Below are 7,281 nucleotides of genomic sequence, written 5' to 3'. Positions count from 1 at the left end.
GCTACATCCCCAGGCGCTTCCTTGCACAATACACACATTTATTTATTTATTTAATTTCAGGGATTGAACCCTGGGGCATTCTACCTCCAAGATATACCCCAGTCTTGTTTTTATTTTGAAACAGGGTCTCACTGAAGTTGCTAAAAGATCTCACTAAATTGCTGAGGCTAGCCTCAAAATTGTGATCCTCCTGTTTCAGCCTCCCAAGTACCAGGATTACAGGTGTGTGCCACCGTGCCTGGCTCTTACGCACATCTTTTTCTTCTCCTTTTGGTACTGTGGTTTGAATCCCGGGGCAGTCTAATTCTGAGCTAGCCCCCAGCCCTCTTTATTCTTTATTTTGAAAGGGTCTTACTAGGTTGCTGAGACTCGTGTTAAGTTGCTGAGGCTGCTCTTAAAACCTGTGATCCTCCAGTCTTGGCCTCCTAAATACCGGGATTACAGGTGTGTGCCGCCAGGCCTGGCTAATCTTGCGCCCCTTCTGACAGAATGTTCTAGCAGATTTGGGTCTTCTTTCCTAGGCCAGGCATGAATGCATGTGTCTGCCCTGTGGGTAGCTCCTTGAGGAACTCGGAAGGGAAAGGGGACTTTGGGCCAGGTCGGCCTCTGTTCACCTGGGTTATTAAGTAGAGTTGAGGTAACTGACCAACCATATCTATAAGAGAAACAAGAGGCTTGAAGCAGTGACTGGTCATCAGTAAATCTACAGAGTGAACATGGGAAACACAACCCATTTTAACCAGGGAACTTCAGTGGTAAGAGCTGGATAAAACGGAGGACATTGGTGACCTGGGCCTGACCGAGGGTGGACAGGTATCACTTTGGTCCTCATTGTGGAATAAAACCCACCAAGTTTACCCTATACAGCTGTTATATTTGTGTCCTAGAAATAGAAGAAAAGATTGCGGATATATTGTGAAGTCATTTAAGAAGAAAGAAGAAGCTGAGTGTGGTGTGCACATTTGTAATCCCAGTACTTGGGAGGCTGAGACAGGAGGATCGCAGGTTCTTGGGCACCCTCTGCAACTTTGTGAGACCCTGTTTCAAAAAGAATAAGCTAGGTCTTAGGGTATAATTCAGAAGTATAATGTTCCTGAGTTCCATCCCTAATACCAGAGACAGAGAGAAAGGGAGAGAGGAAGGGAGGGAGGGGGGGGAGAGAGAGAGAGAGAGAGAGAGAGAGAGAGAGAGAGAGAGAGAGAGAGAGAGAGGGAGAAAGAAGAAGGAGGAGGAGGAGGAGGAGAGGAGAGGAGAGAAGAGAAGAGAAGAGAAGAGAAGAGAAGAGAAGAGAAGAGAAGAGAAGAGGAGAGAGTGGGGGTACAGGCCTGCAATTCCAGTATTTGGAAGACTGAGAGATAGGAGGATCACAGAGACCCTATTTCAGCCAGGCATGGTGGTGCACGCTTGTAATCCCCACGCTTGGGAGGCGGAGACAGGAGGATCACGCAGGTTCGAAGCCAGCCGCGCTGGTGTAAGAGATCCTGTTTCCAAATAAAAACTATAAAATAGGTCTGGGAGTGTAGCCCGGAGGTAGAGGGTTTCCAGGAACCCCAGTACCACCAAAGAGAGAGAGAGAGAGAGAGAGAGAGAGAGAGAGAGAGAGACCCTATTTCAAAATAAAAATAAAAAAGGCTGGGTGTGGTGGTTCATGCCTGTAATCCCAGTATTTGGGAAGCTAAGACAGGAGGATCCCAGATCCACTGCCAGCCTCAGCTACTTAGTGAGACCTTGTTTCAAAATAAAGACTTAAAAACAGGATGGGGAGTGTAGCTCAGGTAGAATACCCCTGGGTTCCATCTTTAGTACTGCAAAAAATAAAATAAAAAAATATGCCTGGGGGTGTAGCTTGGCTGTAGAACACTCCTGGATTCAATCTTTGGTAACACACACACACACACACAATAAATAAATAAATAAATAAATAAATAAATAAATAAATTGAAGGAAAAGAAAGAAAATCTGTGTTTTCTCAGGATGTCTATCATGACATTGGTTTGGAAATGAATCTCTGTTGGGAAAAACCTAGGGCAGAGTCATCTGTGTGTCTCTAGGGAGCGTTTACTTTTATCATCATCTGCTACTTGGTAGTTTAGAACACAGGGGGAACATAGCTTACTCACCCTGCAGCAATATGCTATTTTCGTCTGGCTTAGACTTCACAAAGTGATAAGAGAAAGGAAGTCCAGGACAAACAGTTTCATTTTCCCTGTCTTTCTTAAAACTATTAAGCCCGGCGTGGTGGCGCACGCTTGTAATTCCAGCATTCGGGAGGCTGAGACCGGAGGGGTTCCATCCTCAGACCCGCAAAATCAATCAATCAATCAATCAATCTGTTAATGTGAGATGAGTATGGTGACACACACTTGTGATCTCAGCACTTGGGAGGCTGAGATAGGAGGACCAGCCTCAGCAACTTGGTGAGACTCTCAACAACCTAGCAAGACCCTGTTTCAAAATAAAATGGGGTTAGGGGTATAGCTCAGAGGTAGAGCCCTATTTTATTCTTTTATTTTGAAACAGGGTCTCACTAAGTTGTGAATTGCCTAACTAAATTGCTGAAGCTGGTGCAAGTGTGCCCACCATGCCTAGCTGGTTTTTTTTTTTTTTTTTTTTTTTGGTACTAGGGATTAAATCCAGGGGTATTCTACCTCTGAGCTACATCCCCAGCCCAATTTTATTTTTAGTTTGAAACAGGGTCTCACTAGGTTGATGAGAATCTCACGACTTGCTGAGGCTGTCCTCCAACCTGTGATCCTCCTGTCTCAACCTCCCAAGTGAGCATGCACCACCATGCCCAGCTTATATTTTTATTTTATTTATTTATTTATTATTATTATTTTTTTGGTGGTACTGGGGTTCCTGGAAGCCCTTCTACCTCTGGGCTACACTCCCAGACCTATTTTTATATTTTTATTTAGAAAGAGGGTCTCCTAAGCCAGCGCGCGCGGCTGGCTTCGAACCTGCGCGATCCTCCTGTCTCCGCCTCCCAAGCGCGGGGATTACAAGCGTGCGCCACCACGCCCGGCGCTATATTTTTATTTTGAAACAGGATCTTACTAAGTTGCTAAGGGCCTCACTAAGTTGTTGAGGCTGGCTCAAACCTGCTATCCTCCGGTCTCAGCCTCCCAAGTACTGAGATTTGTGTACTACCACTACAGCAATGTAGTGAGACTTTCATCAACCTAGCAAGACCCTATTCTAAATAAAATTTAAAAAACTGGGCTGGAGGTAGAATGCTCCTGGGGGTTCAATCCCCAGTAAACACACACACACACACACACACACACACACACACACACACCTGTAAAATGAAAAAAAAGTAAAGAGAGCTGGGGGAGTAGCTCAGAGGTAGAATGCCCCTGGGGTCTATGCTCAGTACCCCCCCCCCCAAAATGAGGTGACTGGGGGTGTATCTTAGTGGTAGAGCACCTGCTTAGCATATACAAGGCCCTAGATTCAATCGCCACCACCAAAAAAATAGATGGGTGGACTTCTGGGCCTTCCCTAGCTCCTCTGACAGCTCCGTAGTTACATAAACTCTAGATGTAAGAAGAACTGAATGCAATCTGTGAGTAGAGATCCCTGTGGGTGGGGCCAGCAGGAAGCCCCAGGTGGCTCGGGCAAGGCTTTGACATTCTCTGGACTTCCTTTTTCTGGGTGTTAACAGAGGAGAATGATGTCCACCTGGCCTTGTGTATCTCACAGGCTGCTGGGTAGGTAAGAGGAAATAACAAATGTGGAGATAGTTGGGACTTAACATTACTCATTGGCAAATGCAGCAGAGTCTGAAGCAGCACAACCAGGTCCACTGCAGGAGCAGGTGTTTTTTCCCAGCTGTGGGGAGTGTTGGCTACTAAAGGGTCTAGGCTGGCTGATGACTGGTAGTTGGGGTGAGGGTGGGGTGAAGAACTGGACCCCTTGCCTCAATCCCCCCCATCCCGCTTTCCTTACTCCTCACAGCTTTGTTGCCGGAGGCACTCATCAATAAACCTTTGGTGTGCAAATCTCAGCATCTCAGAGTCGTATTTCCCAGAGTATCCAACCTACATAGAAATACTATTGTATTTAAAAATAATTCAAGCCAGGCGTGGTGGCACAAGTTCATAATCCCGGTACTTGGGAGGCTGAGACAGAAAGATCACGCAGGTTCAAAGGTAGCCTCGGCTACTTAGTGATGCTCTCATCAACTTAGTGAGACCCTGTTTCCAAATAAAGTATAAAATAAGTCTGGGAGTATAGCCCAGAGGTAGAAAGCCCCTGGGTTCCATCCCCAGTACCACACATACACACACACAAAAATAGTCATTTGACTTAAACTACACTGCGAAAGGCACGTGGCTAGCCGGGCATGGTGGACGCTGAGACTGGAGGATCGTGGTTCAACGACAGCCTCAGCTACTTAGTGAGGCCCTCCACAACTCAGTGAGACCCTGTTTCAAAATAAAGAATAGAAAATAGGGCAGGGGGTGTAGCTCGGAGGTCCAATGCCTCTGGGTTCCATCCCCAGACCCGAAAAAAAAAAAAAAAGACACATGGTTTATCCAGGTATGGCAGTGCACATTTGTAATCCCAGTACTTGGGAGACTGACACAGGAGGATCTCAGGTTCATGGCTGGCCTCGGCAACTTGGTGAGGTCTTCTGCAACTTAGTGAGACCCTGTTTCAAAATAAAAATAGATAAATAAATAAAATAGGTCTGGGAGCCAGGTGTGGTGGTGCACGCTTGTAATCCCCACGCTTGGGAGGTAGAGACAGGAGGATCATGCTGGTTTGAAGCCAGCCTCGCTGGCTTAAGAGACCCTGTTTCCAAATAAAAAAATATAAAAAATAGGTCTGGGAGTGTAGCCCGGAGGTAGAAGGGCTTCCAGGAACCCCAGTACCACCAAAAAAAAAAAAAAATAGGTCTGGGGGTGTAGCTCAGAGATAGAATGCCCCTGGGTTCTACCCCAGTATCATATACACATACCCACAAAAGGCATCAACTTTCTAGTTCCAGTGCAAAACTCTGTCATCGGGATAGAACCCTCCAGGTGACATAACAATGTCTAGAAGTCCCGGGTTCTGTTTGATGTCGCTATTATTCTGACTTCCCTGGGCACTTTGTTCAGCTGCTTAGCAAACTGGACTATTCAGGTCAAGAGCATGGGTTTCACTCTAGGTAACTCAGTTGATGTCTCCATTACAAGGCCACAAATTTCCCCTTAACTCTGGACAATGTCCTGCAAATATGAGCTGTTAGTCATAAGGTATTTATATGTGGGGTAAGAGGGGGAACTGGTATTAACATCTTTGAGACTGAAAGGCTCTTCGCCTGCTGCTGACACTGTAGTACCACGTTAGCCGAGGTGATTTTCTGGTTGCTAAGTAACTTTATCCTTTGGGAAGGGGTTAGAGATTAATTCTCCTCTTGAGTTCTCCTCTTGAGGGGGTTCTGGGGGCATTCCACTATTTATGTAAATACAGGACCCCACCTCTGACAGGAAATCCGAGCGCAGCCTTCTGCTATCCTTGCAGCTTTCCTGAGCCCTCGTCTCTTCCTTGATGTCTAGACAACAGGATGGTGTCCATTTATAAGACAACTTCCTCCCTTTTCTACACAGAACTACAGGGTCCTAAGGCAGGAACAGGTGGCATGGGGTGGGCTTGTGTGGAGGGTCTTCCCATTTCTTCCCCATCTATGGGAAGGCAAGCAACACGGCAGGCACACAGACCCCATTACACAGGAGGATCATATTTGTTCAGTATCTTTCTTTCAGACCTGGATAGGGAAGCCCTTAATCTGAGTATCACCAGCCAAAACTCACTACGTTCAACAGGTATTTTTAAAAATTTAAGTAGAGAAAACTGATAGAAACCTGGTTTCAGGCACTCTTGTCTTAAGGCTGGCACAGAATTCCTCAAAGCCAGGCTAGTCCTACTAAATTCTTGGTGCCTCTATTGAAAAACTTTTCTGGATCTGTTTATTAGTTCTTTCCTGTTTTTTTTTTTTTTTTTTCCAAGCACTGGGAATGGAACCCAGGGGCATTCTATCTCTGAGCTACACCTGTAGCCTGATTTATTTCATTTTATTTTTTTATTCTTTAGTTTGAGACAGGGTCTCATTGAGTTGTAGAGGGGCTCGCTAAGTAGCTGAGGCTGTCCATGAACTGCGATCCTCCGGTCTCAGCCTTCCGAATGCTGGGATTACAAGCGTGCGCCACCATGCCAGGCTCTTTCCTGGGTTTAATGGATGCCTTTTTTTTTTTTTCCCCCAGAACTGGAGATTAAAACCAGAACCTTGTGCATGCTAGGCAAGTGCTCTACCACTGAGCTACATCTCAGTCCTTTTATTTTTTTTTTTATTTTGAGGCAGGGTCTTGTTAAGTTGCCCAGGCTGGCTTCAGACAATCCTCCTGCCTTGGCTACATACATAAATAAGATTATGAAAATGTACGACCATGCCCAACCTTGCCCAGCCAACCTGAACTCTGCTTCTAATAATTCATGGCATTCCTTCTCAATCCAGCCCCTCCTGTCAGCTTCTGGCTTCCCGACTCTCAAACATCTCTGCGTACCTGCAGACCTGAGCCCTGTGCTCTTGGGCTACAAGGAGCACCCCACCCCAGCTGACCATGTCCTGGAGCAGGCTGTCTACCCTCCCCAAACCAGAAAAACTTCCCTATTATGTACAACATCTGATGAAAGGTCCCTCAGCCACAGACCACGAGTAGCTCCTTCAGGATTTAGTCTTTTTGTATGTGTCCGGGAGAGCACTGGGGGTTGAGCCCAGTAACTTCTTCCTACAAGCTACATACCCAGGCTCCCCCGCCCTTTTTTTTTTTTGAAACAGGGTCTCACTAGGTTAATGAAATTCTCAATACTTGCTGACGCTGTCCTCAAACCTGCAATCTTCCTGTCTCAGTCTCTCAAGTACTGGGATTACAAGTATGTAATCCTGGCTAGGATCTACTCTTTTCTAATCACACTGCTGCCTGGAATAAATGGGTTAGTCTTAGGTTCACAGCCCCAGAGCTGGGCCTTTGAGACATCCCATGGTTTTGTTACCTCCCTTGCCTCTCAAATTTAAGAGTATAACAATCTATCTGATTATGATAGACAACCCTCATACTGGTTCACTTTTGCTGTCCTCTGCTCTTTTGGAAAGAGGGGGAAGATCACCAGCTTTGGCAGCTGGATGCAGAGACTACAGTGCAGGGAAAAGCAGCTCGCAGTCCTTTTTGGTATTGTTATGCATCCTGTCATACTTGCAGTAAGGATTGCCACATATATGAGCATGGGGAT

Source organism: Muscardinus avellanarius, assembly GCF_963383645.1.
Source record: "Muscardinus avellanarius genome assembly, chromosome: 1".
NCBI classification, from domain to species: Eukaryota; Metazoa; Chordata; class Mammalia; order Rodentia; family Gliridae; genus Muscardinus; species Muscardinus avellanarius.
This window is presented reverse-complemented; position numbering follows the sequence as displayed.